Source organism: Malaclemys terrapin, chromosome 1 (assembly GCF_027887155.1).
Source record: "Malaclemys terrapin pileata isolate rMalTer1 chromosome 1, rMalTer1.hap1, whole genome shotgun sequence".
In the NCBI taxonomy this organism is placed as follows: Eukaryota; Metazoa; Chordata; order Testudines; family Emydidae; genus Malaclemys; species Malaclemys terrapin.
In genome coordinates, this window is record NC_071505.1 from 152,651,690 (window position 1) to 152,671,541 (window position 19,852).

General features: G+C 42.5%; 1 protein-coding gene across 10 annotated transcripts in view; it reads left to right on the plus strand.

Annotated features, from left to right (window-relative positions):
* The window catches only part of ZBTB20 (zinc finger and BTB domain containing 20), a 625,639-nt gene that overhangs the window by 463,762 nt on the left and 142,025 nt on the right, over positions 1 to 19,852 (plus strand). For all 10 annotated transcript variants that reach the window (XR_008446640.1, XR_008446641.1, XM_054043665.1 and 7 more), the window contains one exon: positions 6,217 to 6,271. The gene's annotated coding sequence lies outside the window, so the exon portion shown is untranslated. The remainder of the gene's footprint in view (positions 1 to 6,216; positions 6,272 to 19,852) is intronic.

Genomic DNA, 19,852 nt, shown 5'->3' on the forward strand with positions numbered 1-19,852 from the left:
TGCTGCTGGCTACTGGTTTTTAAGCTGATCCCTTCACTCTCACGTCAGCTATTTGCATGCTCTGTCTTGGATTCTGGATGAAAAGGACATTTAGTGAAAAGGGGCATAAATCAACAAAATAACAATGTAACCTGTAGAAATATGAATCTATGTAGATTAATCCATGTTTCCCAAATTGCATAGTAGGTCGTAATTCAATCAAGGGGTAGGGGTCTTGTGACGTTTATGAACATTTATGAATAGCATAAGGGCTCAGATTAAATGTCAGCCCTGATATTCAATTCAGGAACACGTATTATTGTTGTTCATTAATATATAAAAACAACAATTATATCCACTAAAATCCTCAATTTAATTTTGCTGTAATCTGTCTCTGCCCGTGTCAGACACGCAATGAACTTTCTCTTCACCTCAGATTCAGATCATTCACAGGGCTCTATTGAATTTCAGCTCAGAAGGGTCTGGTGTGTTGCAGTTTTTTCCAGACATGGGCTTGGATTAGTTTGGGCCCTATTTGGATTGAGAATGTAATAACATTAGGATTTCTCTATTGCCTTGTTTGTCCCATCCTCCTTTGGCACTAAGTTCTATATCAGATATTCTAAGGGTAAAACACATCCAGTGGTTTAAAGGCCTTGGAAAGCTTACAATGCAACAGAACCTTCTGTGGAGTTGGTATACAGCACAGACTGCATGTAGTAGAGCTGTGCTCCATGCCAGCTCCACATAGGTCCTTGGAGAGGGCAGTTGGAGGTAGAAGCATGTCCAGTTATTTCATGATTACCCGGATCCAGTGCCTGTCTTTCCTGTGCAACAGATGTTCAGGAGTTGCACCCTCTATTCCAGTCCAGGCTTTAAACTAATAATAGTCAGCACCTCTATAGTACATTTTATTTGCTAGATCTCAAAGCACTTTGCAGAGGTAATCAGCATTATTTCTATTTGACAGATTGGGAAACAGGCACAGAAAGGTGAAATGCCTTTATCCAAGCCACATATGATAAACATTTTCAAAAGCTCATTCAGTGACTTAGGAGCCTGCGTCCCATTTGCAGAAGTGGCTTATGCACTTAGAATCCTGTGGGCTTGTCTGCATGAAACAGCAATGTGCACTATGGGGTTGTGATTTCTAAAACACACTAATGTGTTACACATTGATTGGTCAGTATAGACCCTGCTGGTGCACACTAAAAGTTGCCTAGCATGCTTCTAAGTTAAAGCACATTTGGGAAACTTTATTGTGCACCAGCACCAACCAGTCTACACCAACCAATTAATTTGCAACATGTTAGTGCACTTTAGAAATCACACCCGTATAGGGCACATTACCCTGCTGTGGAAACGAGCCCAAAGTCTTGTTGATTTTCAATTATAGGTAGGTTCCTGGATGCCTGAGTCATTTTTGAAAATGGGCCTTGGACACCTAAATCACTTAGGTGCTTTTGAAAATTTTACTCAGGGCCAGATTCTGCCATCCTTACTCCTATGGAGTAGTAATTCAGACCACAAGTAGTCCCATGATTTAAATAGGACTAGTCAAGAAACGATGTTAGAGGAAAGTACTACTCAGTGTGAGTAAAGGTGGCAGAATCTGGCCACTGGGAGTTAATGGCACAGCTAAGAATAGAACATGGTGTCCAGATTCCCAGACCAGTATCCTATTTACTGGACAACACTGCCTCGAAGTAGTGGCCATAGAGGCATTAGTGGCATGACCCACATCTTGCTGGTGAGTTAGGAATTGGATTTTATACCCCCTGACCACTACCATCACTGTGGGCCCTTATGGAAAATCCTCTTACATAAGCTTCAGTGAGGATGAGGGTGGTAAAAAGTGAAATTCTGCTAAGGTTAGTAGTAGTGGCTTTTCCTTGGGAACTGTTAAATAGTCCTAGGAACTGGAGAAGGAGAAGATCAGTTGGTCATCTTGTACGCCCCCACCACATATATTAATTTTGGGTTGAAAACACGTGACATTAGAAAGAGAAGGATAACAGTGGCATATGAGTCAGAGGATTATTCCACTTATAACATGGAGTACTGGAAAGTAAATGGTCAATTTTCATAGATTTTATTTTTTTACATGTTATATAATAGCGTGTCCTGGAGAAATCTGCTGTGTTAATGCAATGTAATTAGGTTGTATGTCTCTAGTGACAAAGTGTATCTCAAAGTGCTGTATAAAAAGTTACACCCTATCATTTTAATGGGTCAAATTCTGCTCTTAGTTGCAGTGAAGTCAATGAGGTTGCAAAGGGGTAAGAGAGTAGAGTTTGGCCCACATTGTATATGTTTTCAATATTTATCTAACATGGAGTGAATCACAGTTTCCTCAGATACATTCTGTTTTTTCAATACTTAACATGGAAAGTTTTATTTTTATATTTTGGACATGACTTAAAATCAAGCGCCTGGACCACTTGTGATCATTAAAGATTTTATGGCACTTTTGGCAGAATGTTAGCCCTGGTGACTTGCCAAATTCCAATTTAGGCCTTGTGTAATTACTCATCTAAAATTTCCATACAGTTTTCATTGGGTATAGTGCTCTTCCTCACTTCTTCCACTGAACATTTCTGTAGTGTTGCTATGCACTGTTAAATAGTTGTTGAGTGCCACCCCAGAACTGACTGCCTTTCAATAGTTAAAGTGATTTTTGTATACTCTCTCTGTGGCGTAATTCTGCAAAAGCCGATGAATATGTTCTGCAAATGGTGAGAGCCCTCACTTCCCAATTAAGTCAATGCTCAGTACTTAACTTTATAAACTAAGGGCCCAGTCCTATAATTTGGCATTTTTTGGCATTGAAGTTGTTACTGTAAATGATGCAAGTAGTGACACCTATATTTAAGATTGGTTGATACTTCCCATTATAACACCCTGTTTTCAGTTGCTTATAACTGCCAAACTTTAAGAATTTGGGCTGATATTTTTTCATACTGGGTCCGCCTCCAGCTGATTTTTTCCCCCCTCCTGAAAATTTCAGCAGAAATAGTTCAGCCATTTCTCAGAACAATATTAGGGAAAAAATACATTATTAAAAAATTACCATGTTAAAAGATTCTTACAGTAGTTTAATTGAGAAACTCTAGTGCCTCTATGCTTGGATCAGAGACTTGAAACATAGGTAGTCAGCCTGGTGTCAGGGATGTGCCTGTTGCCACTCCTGTGAAAATCTACCTAACTTTAACCAAGTTATGACACTTTCAGTTCGCATCTATTCAGTGGGGTCTTGTTAGAGTTTGTCAACCAAATGCTCCAAAGATTCTGTCTACACTGAGGATGCTCCATCCCAGGGCTGCAGGGGCTGGGCAGGACTTTAGGTTGAATTACTGCTCCCAGCTACTGCGGCACTGGACACAGAAATGGAAAGCAGGGAGACTGTATCTCCTGTGGACTCAATTCTCTCTATGTTGATGCCCAGTCAGCAAGGAGAAGAAGGAGGAATGGAGAGGGGGGTGGCGGCTCCAAGCACAGACAGTGGAGACGGGAGGGGGGGAAGGAACAGGTCAGTGCACTGGGAGGGGGGGTCTCCCAAGCCCCCACTGCAAAACAGCATACCCACACCCCGTCGCCAGCAACTGAGATGGAGGGGATAGCTCAGTGTGGGGGGTACGATGTCCCTGATACTCCCCACTGCAAAATAGCAACACCTCCCGCCCCACACTTTGCAAGCCAGATGCTGAGGAAGGGAGTAGGAAACTTTCCAGCTGTGCCACTGCTGCTTCCCTGACCTCAGCTCCTCCCTCCCCCCCCCAAAAACCCTCTCTTCCAGACCTTCCCCCTTGCATATGCTGTCCACACAGGCAGGCTCTGTCAGGTAGGGCAAATGGACGGGGCTGTATGCCCTGGACCTGCGCTGAAGTGCCAGAGTTAGGAGGGGAGTGGAAAGACACAGTTTGGGGGGGAGCAATGCCCCATATGCCCCCCAATCTCCACCTTCGAATGTGACGTCACAAATGTTGCTCTTATGTGGCAGCTATGTTGCTGTTACCGAGTGGACAATTCACAGTAGGGAAAGTGTTCCTTGCAAGTGGCGGTTGCTATTACAAGATGTTGTTGCAAATAAATTTCTACTGTATCCATTTCCCAGCATTCCATTCTGCCTCTGGGAGGTTCCACTTGACCCTTTTACACTCCCCTACTATCATACCAATTTGTTTGATGAAAGGATTGCAGAGCTCCTACTGATGGACCTATAACTAGAGCTGTCAACATTTTTTCATCAAACAGTAATTGAAATAAAAAGTGGGTTTTTCTCTCAAAAATGAAAATTTTTACTCAAAAAATAAATTGGCTTTCAATTTTTAAAAAATTGGTTTTGAAAATAGGTTTACCGAAAGCACAAATGTTCATGTCAAAAACAGTTTTAGAAAAATAAAATAAAACATTTTTGCAGGAAATTTCAATGAAAAAACAACAACCCTGAAATGGTTTTGGAATTTCCCATGAAAAAAAAATTGGTGTCTGTGAGTTATAGCTTGAATTGCAACCCTTTTTCAGTAACAAAACTCATGCTCCTAAGGTCACTTTGTTCTTGATGCCTATGCCAGCCAGCATGTTGCTGTTCCCGGGATGGCCAACCCAACTGAAGCTGTATGCATCTTGCTAGCTGGCCTACAGTTCCAGTGATCCTTCTCTACCCTGGAATTCTCTCTAGCTATTCCTTCCCACTTGCTAGCCTACCTGCTTTATTGTCCGTCCTCCCCCCACCCACCCACCCCCACCACCACTCTTCTCCCTGGCCCAGAATCTGCTGCCCCACCCCTCCTTACACGTAGGGTTGCCATGCATCCGGTTTTTGACCGAAATGCCTGATGGAAAAAGGACCCTGGTGGCTCTGGTCAGCACTGCTGACCGGGCCATTAAAAGTCCAGTTAGTGGCGCAGCGGGGCTAAGGCAGGCTCCCTGCCTGCCCTGGCTCTGCACAGCTCCCTCGAAGCGGCCAGCATGTCCCCACAGCCCTTAGGAGCAGGGGCAATCAGGGAAGCTTCCGCATGTTGCCCCTGCCCCCAGCATCAGCTGTGCAGCTCCCATTGGCTGTCAACCACAGCTAATGGGAGCTGTGGGTGCAGGGCCTGCGGGCGCAAGCATCGCGCAGAGCCGCCTGGCCCCTTCGCCTAGGGGCTGGACATGCCAGCCACTTCCAGGAGCAGTGTGGAGCCAGGGTAGGCATGAAGCCTGCTTAGCCCTGCTGCACCGCCAACTGGGAGCTGCCTGAGGTAAGCACTGCCCGGACAGAGCCTGCACCCTGAACTCACTGCCCTAGGCCAGAACCCTAACTCCGTCCCAGACCCTGCACCTCCACTTCCATGAAATGATACTTCAAAACATCAATCTTTTGTATAAATCTTTGCTTTCAGTCTCAAATAGGAACAGATCATCCATTTGGAACAACTCATCAAAGCAGCAGGGTTTGACTCATCTTGTTCATTAATTCATTCCATGTTAATATGTCCTGGACAATAGGTTTACAGTATAGCTCAGATAATCCATAACATAGATAGGTAAATCCAGAGACTCTGTGTTATGCTAAGTACTTAGACTACCAGAAGGCAATAGTTCCCCCAAACATTCTCTCTCAAAGCAGAGATCTCTTTTCTCCTAAGGCTGTAGGTAACACATCAATTTTAGGCCAAAGACAGAAGAGACTGACATGCCACTATTTATCCACAAAACAAGCAGCAGTAGTTAAGCTTCCTCACCACTCTGCTCCCATAATGTGCCTCACCTCTGACCTGCAGGAACTGTATCTAGGGCCAAGAAGAGGAGTTCACTCTCTGTGGCCAATTTAATCCTTAACCTCTCTGGTGAGACTACTAACAAGGAGGCCAATTAGTGCCAATTATGGTGGTGGCCTTTGTGAAGAGAACACCTGTCCACAGGGACCACCATCTTATTTCACATAAGCAACTGAATAGCCACCAGATGGTAACATCACTGAATCTCTGCTGACTTGGAATGGATTCAGACTAGCATCCTAGGGATGGAAAGGTTCCCTAGCCCTATTACCAATCCCCCAAGCTATCCAGTCCCCTGGTTCTGATAATTTCTGAGCTTGCAAGGTTTCTGTGATCCATGAAGTGAAAAATTTGTTTTTTCTGCTGGAATTGCAAGAATCCCTGCGGCTCCGGGGTCTCCTTTTTATTTTGGTGTCATTTAGCTTATTTATACCTGCTTTATTTCTTCATGCTGTTTTTCCTGTTTTCCCCTCAGATCCTTGACGATCAGTTTGTGCTCTTCTCCTGAAGGAACCTTTTCTGTGTCTCATGTAAGTACTCAGCATTTTGTACCTTTCAGTGACAAGAGTCATGTGTTTTATTCAGGGCCCATTCAAGCAAATCTGAAGCCCCTGTGAAGTATTTTCTAGGTCTCTCTGGCTGCAAGGCTTGTTATTCAGTGTGTATCCTTGTTCTACCCAGTTGTCCCAAACTTCTGTACAGCATCAGTTTGTGAGACTCAGAATGGTTCATTTCCACTGTGTGATGGGGAGAATAGGGAGCATGTGCAGAAGTGGTGTGTGCATTTCTAGATTGAATTAGGGAGGCAATGGATGGAGGATTCCTGTTAGATATGAGGAAAGCCTGCCATGATTTCCTAATGGATATTATCCCATCCCAGAGCTCTCATTCAGCACAAAGCAGCTTGTATTCCACATCATTCAGGACTGGAAAAGGTACAGAAAATATTTCATTAGCATTTCAACCTGTGCTTGCTGGGATACAACTTCATGACCTGGAACGCCTGCAACTGCAAAGTTGGCAGCAGTATGTGAACCCTCACTGCTTATATTGACACCAATGTGTATGACTGACCATCAGCATAGTTTTCACTAAGTCTTAGTGTACGTAATATAGTTTCTTTAGCATGCCCCAACAATAGAGGCGACGCGTGGTGGCACACATGGGGTCACATGCCCCTCCAGATTTCTGCCAGCGTTCATATGCCCTGCCGCATACCACCAGAACCTTTAAATCAGAGGTTTTCAAACTTTGGGGCACACCCCCTAGAGGGTGTGAAGGAACGTTCAGGGTGGGAGGGGAGGGAAGAGGAGGGGGAGTGATGATGCCAGACAGCTTGGGCTTCAGCCCAGCAGGACTGGGGAGGGAACGCCACCTCTACCCTGACTCACCTTTTTTTTCTGGGTTTGGGGGGTGCAAACAAAAACTGTAACTCAAAGGGGGGGCTCTGCTCAAAAAATTTGAAAAACTGCTGCTTTAAATTGTGGGCCCCCCCACTATCAACAGTTACGGGTCATTTCTGCCCAACAATGCTAGAGTTAAAAAAAATCTATCAGTGGTTTCCTTTGCAAACCTATGTTATGCATGGCTTTTCACTTGGGCTTGGTCGTTGGTATGTAAGTTGTCAGCTCAGTGATTTTTTTTTTTTTTTTTTTTGAAAAAAATATTGCTTTAATTTAGGGAGTTGTTTTTTGAGATCTGGGGCAGCAAAAATGTAAAATTCTCTCATGGATTGAGGTTTGCTTTTTACAAATGTTGCCAAGTTCTAAGATATGGTGTTTTTTTAATTAAACAAGTTTACATTTTCCTAATATTTCATAATACATTGGCATTGTGAAATCTAGTGATTCTGGATAATGATTCTGATAGGATTTCCTTTAATATCTGTGAATTCTTAGTTTAAGAACATAAGAATGGCCATACTGGGTCAGACCAAAGTGGCCAATGCCAGGTGTCCCAGAGGGAATGAGTAGGTAATCATCAAGTGATCCATTCCCTGTTGCTCATTCCCAGCTTCTGGCAAACAGAGGCTAGGGACACCATCCCTGCCCATCCTGGCTAATAGCCATTGCTGGACCTATCCTCCATAAATGTATCTAGTTCTTTTTTGAACCCTGTTTATAGTCTTGGCCTTCACAACATCCTCTGGCACAGACTTCCACAAGTTGACTGTGTGTTGTATGAAGAAATACTTCCTTTTGTTTGTTTTAAACCTGCTGCTTATTAATTTCATTTTGTGCCTGATTTATGTGTGAAGACATAATTATTTATGGCTGAGAGGACTGATGTTCTTCAAGATAATATCTTTCAGTGGATCTTTTTTTCCCCATAAGCATTCTTCCCTATTGATTTCCATTAGGAAACATCTGCTGTAACAATCATCAGAATATCTGGAGTTCTATGAACATGGAGGTGCCAAGGATTATTAGATATAGTTTAATGCATAGAATTCCTGAATAGGGTGATTTACAGGTTAAGAATCAGTGTATTTAATGACAAACTAACTTTCAGCAAATTCAGGAAATATGAGGCAGACCGAATGCGCCAGTAACAGCCAACAAAAGCTGTAGCAATGGTCACAACATAAAAAACTGCTAGAAAGCATCTTTCTGTTTATCAGAGTTGTTGAGCATTTAGATACATTAGCACTTTTCCCAGTATCTGACAGGAGGATATGACCATCTAGGCCAACTAAGAGTATTTGCATGACCAAAGTGCTATAATATAATAAATCTTACAGTATCTAGTAATTTTCTTCCTGAAGTATCCCAGGTTGCTTAATAAACTGATATACAAACTATCCCCAAGAATCACTCCGTCCACCTCTGAAATTCAGCTCTTTGGAGGGGAAATGGAGCATCTGCCTAAGGTGGATGGTAATACTACACAACATTTTGGGATAGAAAATGAAGAGTACCTTTCCCAATTACTGAATATCTTCTGAAGAGAAAGAATGCTCTGAAAAGGGAGCACATGGGCAGTCTCTCTTAACGTGGCATTTGCAAAGAGAAGAAATGGTGACACAAGCAACAAATTAGAAACAGTAGAGGTTTTATACTGGTATGTGTACAGAAATCACATCATATGACTAAGAAGGCACTCCAGAAATGAAGGGCCTTAAACACAAGGGTCATGACCTTAAATTGAATTCTCCACCATAAGATGTAACCACTGAAGGCACTTAAGGAACAGGATTACATGAGAAAACTGAGTGTTGTGAAAAAAATAAGATGAACCTCATGATTTTCTATCTATTGCAACTTAGTAAGACTAGATTCTGATAATCTAGCCAGGAAGTCCTTGCAGAAATCCACTCAAAAGAGGGAACCAATGTATGCTCTAGGGTTTTGGCTATATCGTTCGTTCAAGTGTGAATTTTCAAATTGTTTAATGATTGATAATGGCAAATGCTAACTAGAAGTTAATGTAAGGATGAAAAGTAGAGACAGACTCTTCAGTGTATGTAGTTTTATAGACTGTGCTGACTATCACTGTTCCTCTGAAACCCCGGGTTGTGGAGCCCAGAACTGGATCTGTTCAACTTGAACGAGACTGAACCTAAGGAGTGGCCTGGACAGCAACTTAGGATAAGGAGCCCTCTGATGGTGCTTCCTTGAGATGTTGTTGTATGTTATCTCTCATCCAAGTAATGTAATTGAATTTATTGAAGGTATTTGGATTATAGGGTGCACAGAAACATAATAGGCTACAGCTGCAAAATCTGGATCTGAATCTGGAAAATTCAGGGTGGGTAAAGATTTTAGATTTAGGAAGGAACCAAGAAAGGAAGCAAAGAAAGAGATAGAGGAAGGGAGAAGAGAGAGAGAAAAACATCTGATTTTTCCAGTCCTCCTTTATTCCACACTGGTGCATTCTTTTCTAGACTCAGATGGAAGAAGGCCACTTGCTGAATCACTGGCAGTGCTGCTTGCAGCAACCTAGAGATCTGCCATCCAAATATTAAGCCTCGTTTGTTAGAGCTGATGGGATCATAACGCCAGGTGGTTTGACTGCAGGCCATGTTGTAGTTTTCAGGGTAGTGTATTCGCTGTAGTGGGAAATTATCTTGGTTCTGGCATGCCTGTTGTTGTTCTCTACCTATACTGTCAACCATCGCCCAAGTAGATTCCACACTACCACCCTGAGTACATTGGTAGTGCTGCTGTTACATTTTTACAGACCAAAAAACCCTGTTGAGTGCAGTCAGTGCTGACTAATTCCATATTGTACACCTATCTCTGTATAATTTATACTGTAGACATGAAGCAAAACTGAGGCAGTAAAGATGAGTAACACTGAGTTCTGGTTACCATGAAAATCCCAATTTGCAGATATAACTGCCTTTACCGGAGCTCCAGATCTCACATCTGGGTGTTCAAACTGGCACTTGTACACATACCCACTCAAAGCCCTAAGTGCCAAACAGAGCCTCCACATTTATTCTGGGTGTCCTACATAAGGTACCATGTTTAAAAATTAGTTCTTAAAAGTGTTTCAGCAATTTCCTTTTCCTCTCCACCCCTCTTGCTTTAAAAAAAAAATCCATCTGCCTTCCGGCTGCCTATATACAATCAAACAGATGCACACATCTGTATGGGAGTCACTGATGATCCATTTGCAAACCATATTTGGTGACAGTTGCTTTATTTAGAGGCTGGGAATAGGAATCTTAGAGATGAAAGATCCACAGCATAAGAAGAAACAATGTTTTCTTCTCCCCAGTTTCCTGTTCACTTCCACTTTCTTCTCTTTCTCTTTGTTTCTCTCTCATGTGTGCATTTAGTTCATACTCAGGGAATATTTCAAATAATTAGTGTGCCCACCAAGCAACACCGAATTTTCTGAGGACAACCCAATGGCAATTTTTTCTGGTGGTACCCAGAGGATGCATGCATGTCTGGTTTTCACCCATCTCAACAAGCTGATTCCTGTCTCTTTTCTGGCATCAACAATGTCAACCCTGTGGTTCCTATTTTTCAATTTTTGACTTGTTAAGCAGATGATACCTTGATTCTTTAAGCAAACCCTCCCATGCTAGAGTAAGCCAAACCCACAAAAAAGAAGCCAGATACAGATTTCAAACACCATACAGTTCTGGGTTGTTCATGTCCATAGTTCTGTTTCAGTCACTTGTAAAGTTGAAGGCCATTTGTAAAATTTGAATATGGATCTGGGTTCAAATTCCAACTGCACCTCTTTAGACACCTCACCTGTCTACACACAAAACAAGATGATTAATGTAACTACAAAGCAAACTACTGTAAGAGCGAGATCAGCTTTCGGGTATCTGGTATAATGTAGGGACTGCAGCTGCACTATAAGATTTCTTCTTTTGTTTTTGTATAAGGATCCATCACAACATCTAGCTTTTATGGAACCTGTGTGTCCCTAACAGTAGGATATCTGGTACTTTTCACACACTGCAGCATTTACAAGAGGGCACATTTAACAGTCCTGGTTTCAGGTCTTACTGACATTGCTCCAGTGCAAATCAGGAATAATTCTACTGAAGCTCCTGAAGTTATTCCAACATAAAACAGGCGTAAGTGAGATCAGAATCCGTTTCAATATCCAGTCTTGCAAAATTCCATTTGTTTGCTCACCTAGAGAGGGTTAATTTTGTTTTGATAGGCAAGTGAAATATCATTTGTTATTTTTCATTGTCTTCATGGCAAAGGGCAGGTGAGCAGATTTTGAGCCTTAACTGGTGAATGTTCATGATGATTTTGCAAAAGTGTGCCTAGTGTCTTACGATAGAATCAGAGACATCTACCTGTACATGAGAGTGCTTGGGCACTTGCATTTGCAAACCCTTAATGTATGTATCAGTAATGAAAATCTTAATTAAGAAAGCTGCATCATTGTCCATGAACACTCTTTCTTTCTCCCCGTGTGAAGTCCTTTGTGTATTGCAGCATCTACCTGGCCGAGACAGACAGAGCCCTCAAAGAGCTTGTCTGGCAGATCTTCTCTTGATTATTAACAGCTAGCGAATGACAAAGTCTCAGTCTCCTTTTGTCTTGTTACTGAGGCTCAGAACTGCAGAGCACATAATGTACGACAGGGTTGGATGGTTGGTTTGTTTGTTTTCTCAGTGTTTTTTTTACTTGATTTTATTATGTTGGTGGGGCTAAAAATCTGACACTGTCGATCAGAACTAATTTAAGTGGCTCATAGTTGCCAAAATGTGAAAAGACGCCCTTTCACACACACAAATGTACCTTTGCATTTAGAAACAATGCACTAGTTTAGATCACGTGATATGCGCACACACAAAAATTATGCTGATGTAATGTGGAGATTGAGATTAAAATCTCACTAAACTCAGGAAATTCAGAGTTAAGGTTCCCACAGCAACCTTACCTCTGCCCCTGTAAACTGTGTTCATTTCCATGAGGTCTTTCACTACATGATCACATGCTCTGTGCTGGACAATGTGACATACTACTTTTAGAAAAGACGGTAAGGTGGGAAGGAACTGTTTTTTCTATAATCATATTGTGGAGAATATTTATTTGCTAAGCACCAATAATGTGTTTAGCGCTGTTCAGAACACACATACAAAACTTCATAATCTAATGGATATATAAAAGCAAAACACTGATGTACATACAGAGACAGATTGTGCCAACCCTGTGTGACAGCACAAATGGGAGAGAGGGCATCAAGAGTCTCTCTCACTCTCTCTCTTACACACATATATATTTGCCCCTATGCAACAGCCAGGCACAACTGCACACCTTGTGCCCAGATGGGCCAGATTCTCCTCTCACATACACCTTTTGTAATTCCATTGACATCAGCGATTTCTCATGATTTTCACATAAACAAAAGAAGAATCAGGCTGAGGAAGGACAAGGACTGTAAGGGTCTAGCATCACCAACATCACTACTCTCCTTGAGGTAGGTAGGGAGCAGCTGTATGCACAGATTAGTAGAGCTCAACCCCACACCTAGGGCTTGTCTATACTTACAGCTAGATCAGCACTACTGCAATCGATGCAGCTGTATCAATTTAGCAGGTCTGGTGAAAACCCGCTAAGTCAGTGGCAAAGTGCTCTCCCAGCGACTCCTGTACTCCAGCTTCCCAAGAAGAGTGAAGTTAGACAGTGGAAGAGTGTCTCATGTCGACACAGCATGGTGTAGACACCGCGGTAAGTGGATCTAGCTTCATCGACTTCAGTTACATTATTCATGTAACTGAAGTAGCGTAACTTAGATAGATTTACTGCGGTAGTGTAGATAAGGCCAGAGAGCAGCACATGTTGCATTCTTGCACAAGTGTTGCAGCTGCCATTCACCCTTGGAAGGAGGAATTCCAGCTGAGGCCCTCAAATTGTTCAGTGGCGGAAAAGCCATAATTTGTCCCACATTGTGTATCATACATGTGCCCTTATATTGTAGGAGTGAGAAAACAGGATCAGGAATCAAACCCAAGTCATCTATCAAATCCAATCTAATCTGTTTTAGGTATTACTAATATACCATCACTGTGGTGCCACACCAAAACCACAGGTTAGTCCACAAGGTAAGAAATCAAAATCTAAAACATTTCACATTAAATTAATTATTAAGGGGCTGATTCTCACCCTCCTGGCACTTTGCTTTGTCATTTATGACTGTATAAAGTGAATGCAAAATGCCGCCAGTCTGATCTGGTACTGTTTTACACCTACCATGCAAAGATGTAAATGACAATGGAAAATGAGTCTCAAAATCTTCAAGAGACGCCATTATCATCACAGAATAGCATGAAGCCTAGAATACCTGATATTTTCAGATCATCTCCAGCCAAAGAATAAGCCTTCTCAGTTTTCAGACAACATCAGGGTTATTCAGATCACTAGGCCATTTCTTTTCATGCCCTGAGCCACTGGCCTTTTAGTTGCAACTTCTTATGTCAATAATTTATGCATCCCAGCATGCACTCAAAGAATGTACTTATCATTATTTGATTTTTATATGCTAGTTTTAAAATGTTATAAACTCTTTCAGAGATGACATACTGAAAATTTATAGAGGGGTTTTGTTTCAGGAGAACAGGTGGTGCTGTTGATTGCTCTCGTAAGTAACAGTTCCAAGGTCTTTAGAGGCTATATAAGGTTTCTGTATGATAATTCAAATTCCTTGGGGAATTTTGTGCCAAAAAATTAAAAATTCTGCGCACAATATTTTAAAATTGTGCAAAATTCTGCATATTTTATTTGTCAAAATAACATCATATAATCACTCCGGTTTCAATTATTTTGGTAGTTTATTTCAAAATACTGGTGAGCAAGTATGTCTGTAACAATACAGGCAACAAAAAAGATTCAGGAAATGTTGCTGGGTTTTTTTACAAATAGGTTCCTTCTTAGGCATATGAATACAGAACCCCCACTCAGCCACTCCCTGTACCCCTGTCCCATGTGGCCTTGCACCCCCACTCCCATTCAGCTCCTGGCTCAGTGTTGTCACCCCCAGCTCCTGTGCCGTCATCCCAGTCTGTCCACTCCACTACCCATTCTGAACCCCAGTCTGTGTGACCCCCTGCCAGCAGCCCCATGTGCCCCACTCTTTCCGTCCCCCCATATCGCATGCCTCCTCACCTGGCCCCATGGGCAGGGCACTGAGAGGAAGACAGCATCTTCCCCCTTCCTCCCCACGTCTGCCTGCTTTGGCCTGTGAGACAGCTGCCTTCTCTTCTGGCGCCACATCAGCCTCTGGTGAGTGAAAGGTGTAATTGCAGCTTGCCTTCACCTCCCAGTCAGAATAAATTATTATTATCTGTGGGGGACATTAATTCTGCACTTGCGCAGTGACACAGAATTCCCTCCGGAGTCAATAGCCTGCAAGTCTAACTTCACACCTCTACTCTTATCCTTCACACAATTCAGTAGATTCACTAATGGCTACAATCTGAAAATCATAACACAGAGCATATTGGAATCTTTAAGGCAGTAAATGCTCACTTAGCTATTCTAAAATGGTAATAACTTTATTTAAAAACCAAATGCTTTCAAACATGGCAAAGTTGCTACTTCTCTTTCAGGACTATGTATATGTCAAGTTTGATGTTTTAAAACAAAGCCATATTTTAATTACACAAACATGTTTAAGGGCGGAAAGCTTATGGAAAAATTAACACTATTTTTTACATAATAGGATGACTCAAAAACGGCTAACTGGATTTTTGTGAAACTTTCCTAAAAAGTCACTTTTGGATAGAGACAAGGCATGACAAGTGTCTGACCAAAAGGTAACTGTTTTGGAGTGGAATAAGCAACTAATGGAAGGGATTTAGTATGACAGTTTCATCTCATCTTCAACTATAGCATTGTTAATATGATACTGTAATAAAATGGTAATTTGCACATGCATAACAGCATTGTTCTGTGAATCTCAAAGCTCTTTACAAAAATGTAATGAATTAAGCTTTGTCACATCCTTATGACTTAATGAAGTGTTGTTATTCACATCTTACAAACAGGAAAACTGAAGCACAGAGATGTAAGGGACTTGCTAAAGGTCATATAAGAAGGTAGTAGCAGATCCAGGATTAGAACCCATGTCTTATGTCTCCTTATCCTATGCTTCAAAGTACAATTCTTTTCTAAAACACAACTTTCTAAATATGACATAGTGGAGTTCCATATTTATTGTCTCTCACTGATTTCCTTATCATAGTGGTTCTCAAACTTTTGTACTGGTGACCCCTTTCACACTGCAAGCCTCTGAGTGTGCCCCCCCTTATAAATTAAAAACACTGTTTTTTATATATTTAACACCATTATAAATCCTGGAGGCTGACAGCTCGCAACCCCCCCTCCCCCATGTAATAACCTTGTGATCCCCTGAGGTGTCACAACCCCCAGTTTGAGAACCCCTGCCTTATCATATATGTTCAGTTTGAAAGTAAAGAGCTGTTCTTCTTTGAATGATTGTACATGTCCATTCCACTTCAGGTGTGTTCATGCCCAGTGCACTAGTGTTGCAGATTTTCCCTTAGAGTACCTGTCAAGGTGGCACATGTGCCCTCTGCTGCCTCATGCTGCTGTGCGATAGTATAGTTAGCACTCGTTAGCAGTTGATAGTTTATAGTCTTAGTGTAGTTTTCTGCTAGTAGGTTTCTTGTTTTATTAGCGTACTTACTGTACACTTCTGTTCCCACTGGTTTGGGATACTGACATCCAGTGCTGGTGCATACTTCAGACCCCAAGCTTCAAACTGCATTGGATGCAAGGTGCTGGTCAGTGCCCTAATTCCAGGTTTCTGAAGTGCCTAGGAGAAACTCGTGTCAGGGACAGGTGCCAAATCTGCAGGAACTTTAAGCCTGAAACTAAAAAGGATAGGGAGTTCACACTAAAGCACCTTCTTATGGAGGCAGCTCTGCTCCCACCCTTAGAGCATTCCGGTTTGAGGAGGGCACCAAGCACCTCTACTTTGATTACAAGTGCTACTCCTGTCATGGCAGAGTCCTGTCTCCAATCTTCTTCTCCAGTACCAAAGAAGAAGCACCAGAAGACTGTATCGAGGGACCCATCATCCAGAAGATTGAATTCCCCAGCACCAAAGTCCAGGAAAAAGGCTGGGAGGAATGTAGAGTGTTATCCTGCTGAGGCAGTCCCTGGCACAGATAGCACCTCAGGCAGGGTCATTGACTCCGGCACCGGTACCAGTACCAATGAGATGGATCTCTAAGGATGTACTATCCTGTTCAGCAATGCCATCATCTTTAGTTCAGAAACAGCTGCTGCAAAGATTCTCTTTGTGCCTTCAACGCCTGAGGCATATGCCATGGCATGCGATCTGCTGAGTCTCTCAGTGCTGGCTTTGCCCATGAGGTTCAAGGAGAGATTAAAAATACTGGGACTTTTCAGCTTGGAAAAGAAAGATAATGTGGAGATAGTGAATAGGAAGGTGTTATTTACTCCTTCACATAATACAAGAACTAGGGGTCACCCAATCAAATTAATAGGCAGCAGATTTAAAACAAACAAAAGGAAGTACTTCTTCACACAACACACAGTCAATCTGTGGAACTCTTTGCCAGATGATGTTATGAAGGCCAAGACTATAGCAGGGTTCAAAAAAGAACTAGGCAAGTTCATGGAGGATAGGTCCATCAGTGGGCTACTAGCCAGGATGGGCTGAGATGCAACCCATCTGGCATTGGCCACTGTTGGAAGACAGGATACTGGGTTAGATGAACCATTGGTCTGTCCCAGTATGGCTGTACTTATATTCTTATCTTGCCTGGTACTGACAGATGCTTTCATGGATTTGTTGGCTACCAGAGGTCTTCTGACCGTGGCCATTGCCAGGTGCTTCAGAGGGAATGAACAGAACAGGCAATAGTCTGGAAGTGATCCATCCCCTGTCGTCCACTCCCAGCTTCTGGCAAGCAGAGGCTAGGGACACTCAGAACATGGGATTGCATCCCGCTACCATGGGCACCTCTGGACACTATAGTATAACCTTCTATGATAGCATTGAGAGGCAAGTTTCCTGGTTGGATGACTCAAGTTTGTCGTCTGAGTTGGACATTTAATCTTATGTGTAAAAGCCATATGATGTTAGCCATCACTCTTTTCCGAAGGTCTTTCACCCCTGGTATTCAGTAGAGCTTCTGCATTGGACAGCTAGCAGGGAGCCATGATCAGGAAAAAATTGGTCTCTTGTGCCATATCGATGGCTGTATTGGAACTTATGGGGGTTTCCTCCAGTCTCCAGATCCTGACCATACCCTCCCCTTCTACATCCTCCACTAGACAGCATGAAGCTGCACTGCAAGAAAGCTGCTCCCGGTACTGAGTTTGATACCAGTCATAGGTATTCTGCCTCAGTGAATCCCCCTTTAGAGAAATTGGGGGAAGCTCCACCTCAGCCAGCCTTTGGTTCCTCCTCCTTATCGTTCCAGAAGGCAATGCCTGGTGTTTCCTCTCCTCACCTGAATGGTTACAAAGCTCACTAGGACCTCTTAAAGAGGGTGGCGTCCTTCCTAGATATACAGGTGGAATTAGTTCAGGAGAACTCACACAGATTGGTTGATATCTTGGGATCTGTGGGCCTTCTCAAGTGCCACTCCTCATAAATGAGGCTACTCTGGATCAGAGCCCACAAAAGTATTGTGGCAAACACTATCTTCCCTGCCCCCTACAGCTAAAAGGACTGAGCAGAGGTCCCCTCACTGGGGTCTGAACATGATTACACACAAAAGAGAATGCTAGGGTCAGCAGGCATCTGCCCGAAATCAAAAGATGGAAAGAAGCTTGAAGGTATTTTTGGCAGAAAAGCTTTTTCGACAGCTGGACTACAACTCTGGAATTCTAATCAGCAAGCATTGCTAGGACATTATGATTTCTCCTTCTGGGACACAATGTTTTATTATTTATAATTTTTTATAATTTTTTCCAAATACAACAAATATACCAAAATACCAGATTCATCATAATACATAAAGGAACTAGAGAGGGTTAGGATAAAGAGAGGGGAGGGGAAGTGACACATCTTATTTTATTTATATTTTATTTATTTATTTATTTATTTATCTGTCTTCAGGATCTCCTTTAATCGTAGACTTCTAAAACAGTCCAAATTGCTTTGAATTTTTCGGGCAATCCCTTTCTGCTGAATGCCAGCCATTCATTAGCTGCAAGGTCAGCCATATCACTGATCGAGGCATCAACATTTGGTGGAGATTGACTTTTCCATTTTTGCAGGATTAATTTTTTAGTGACCAAAGTTGCCCACTGGAACCACGCTGCCTTGTTACTAGGTAATCTCTGGGACAATGTTGTAAAATTTACCAAGAAGTTGCTAGAGGAGGCAAGACAAGAATTTATCACAGTAGTGGATGAGATAAAGATGGTGGCTAGGACCTTGCTTCAGGTTGCATTGAATGGTGCGGATTCTGGTGCCAAAGCCATGGTATTGGCCATTATAATGCATAGATGTTTTGTCGCTACAGTCATCAGGTCTTCCTCAGGAGGTCCAATAAACCATTCAGGATCTCCCTTTTGAGGGACCGATTCTTTTTTCACAGCAGACTGATGACAAGCTTCATAGCCTTAAAGACTCTAGTGCTACACTCAAGTCTTTGGTTATTTACACTCCTTTCACAAAGAAGAAGCAGTTCCATCCACAACTGTCCTGCCATTATGCTTCCTTTTCACCTTCCCACCAGGACCAATCTAAGAGGAAAGGGGATAGTTACAGAAGGAGACCACCATCACCTCCTTTTTCATCTACTGCATGCTCATTCAGACAGACTGGGAAAACTAAGGAGTTAGTTTTAGGTTTTTGTCAAGGGAAGCTTTCCAGATTGCAGTTTGCCAGCCTCTCCCTACCCCTGTTTTTTCTGACAGGCTATCCCATTTCCTAAGTGCTTGGACCCATGTCTCTACAGACCAGTGGGTCTTAAGCATGGTGGAAACGGGATACATGCTTCAGTTTATTTCTACATCTTGCCCCCCTTCCCCATCTCTTCTCAGGGACTGCTCTCATGAGAAAGTTCTCCTTCAAGAGGTACAATTTCTCCTCCTGTTGGGAGCCATAGAGGAAGTTCCTCCTCTGCACAGAGGAAAGGGATTTTATTCTTGTTATTTCTTAATTCCAAAAGCAAAAGGAGGTCTCAGACCCATACTAGACCTTCGAGAGCTGAACAAATACATAAAGTTTTTGCATGGTCACTCTGGAATCCATTACCCACCCCCATCCCCAGATCCTGGTGCCCTTGACTTAAAGGACACATTTTCATAGATTCTAGGACTGGAAGGGACCTCGAGAGGTCATCGAGTCCAGTCCCCTGCCCGCATGGCAGGACCAAATACTGTCTAGACCATCCCTGATAGACATTTATCTAACCTACTCTTAAATATCTCCAGAGATGGAGATTCCACAACCTCCCTAGGCAATTTATTCCAGTGTTTAACCACCCTGGCAGTTAGGAACTTTTTCCTAATGTCCAACCTAGACCTCCCTTGCTGCAGTTTAAACCCATTGCTTCTGGTTCTATCCTTACAGGCTAAGGTGAACAAGTTTTCTCCCTCCTCCTTATGACACCCTTTTAGATACCTGAAAACTGCTATCATGTCCCCTCTCAGTCTTCTCTTTTCCAAACTAAACAAACC